Source organism: Anastrepha obliqua, unplaced genomic scaffold (assembly GCF_027943255.1).
Source record: "Anastrepha obliqua isolate idAnaObli1 unplaced genomic scaffold, idAnaObli1_1.0 ptg000097l, whole genome shotgun sequence".
NCBI lineage: Eukaryota > Metazoa > Arthropoda > Insecta > Diptera > Tephritidae > Anastrepha > Anastrepha obliqua.
This window is the reverse complement of record NW_026562218.1, coordinates 18,252-20,000: the sequence shown is the minus strand read 5'-3', so window position 1 is coordinate 20,000 and position 1,749 is coordinate 18,252.

Sequence of the window (1,749 nt, the reverse complement as noted above, 5' to 3'; positions counted from 1 at the left end):
GGCTAAGACCCCAGTCAAATCTGACAACGCGACGCACTTGCCCAACGATTGCCTGCAGCCGCTCCCTCAACGAAACTAAGTGTGGAGTAAAACACATCCTTTCACTCATAGCTACCCCCAGGTATTTGACTTGCGTCACATACCTAATCCCTATCCCATTCAAACGTACAATCGGTGGACGACTCGGGGACAATCTGCCCTTAAGCAGCATTGTCACCGTTTTGTCCATCGATATGTCCACTCCCACATCTACCCCCCAATTGTGGGTAAATGTAAGGAGCTGCCCCCCCACTCGCTCTAGTTCCTCACGCGAACGGCCCTCAACCAAAATGAGAAGGTCGTCCGCATACGCACAGTGTTTACAGAGTGGCTCTAACTGCCGAAGCAGGGAGTCCATCATGAGGTTCCAAATGAAGGGACCACAGACGGATCCCTGCGGACAGCCTCGCTCCACCCCAATCTCCACACTCCCGCCCACTCCTACCATGGATGCTTTTCTGTCCGAAAAATAACTCCGCCATAGAGTAATTTCCGGACAGCCAAGCTCCTCTAATCTCTGCAACACACGATCCCAGCGCAAGTGATCAAATGCCCCCTTAAAGTCAATAAATATGCCAAGGACATATTTATTGGCGTTTTCCCTAACTACACTCTGAACATACAACCACGCATCCTCTATACCACGTCTTTTCCTAAACCCATACTGCCTATCCGACCTAACACCCCGAGTTAGCTCCTGAAGCCGCTCAACCATAACCCTTTCCAGCACTTTTCCAAGCACCGGAAGGAGGCTGATACCACGATAAGATCGAGGATCGCTCCTGATCTTATCGGGCGACTTCAAGAGTGCAACGACCCTAGCAATTTTCCACTCGCGTGGAAAATATCCCTCCCATATGCATTTATCATAAATGGCCTCCAAATATTCCGGAATGAACTTCCACAAGCATTTGCACATCTCTCCGTTCAAACCATCGAAACCTGGAGACCTTTTAGACCTGACCAGGCCAAATGCATAATCCAACTCCTCAGCTTCTATTGGAGGGACAGGCACCTCTTGTGCAGGAGGAACCTGAACCTCAGCCCTGGGAAAAAACTCGCCTAACAGAACATTGGCACACTCTCTCCACGTCGATAATACAGTATCACCTACGCGAAGAGAGCTAGCCATCTCATTTCGACGACCCCGACAGATCCTAAAGACCTGTCCCCAAGGGTCGTCCCTATTTTCCCCCACAAACCTCCTCCACTCTTCCTCCTTGACTCTCACAAGCATTTTCTTATACTCTCTCATCCCTACACTAAATTGATACTTGAGCTGGGACAGATTCTCCGAATTGGTCCGCCTGCCGCGTTGAAACAACCGCCTCAAGCGCCGGACAGACCTCCTCTTCGAGTTCAACTCGCTAGTCCACCATTTCACACCTTTCATTCTCACAGCCCTAGCTTTCCTAAACACTGAGTCATTCACTCCCCAGACACATTCCGATAGACGAGCAATTTGCTCGTCAACCCCCAACTCCTCAAACTCACTAAGCGGTATATCCAATACCGCTTCCCTAACAGTGTGTCCATATCGGTTCCAGTCAGCACACGAGGTACGCCATCGCCTCAATGGACTCCCCCCTTCTAACTGCGGGGTACGGGGAGTAACCATAATTTGTATTAAATTATGGTCACTAATTCCCCAACCCCCCCTAACGCTCCATTTACACTCGAACCTACTCGCTGCTACCTCATTCATGAGCG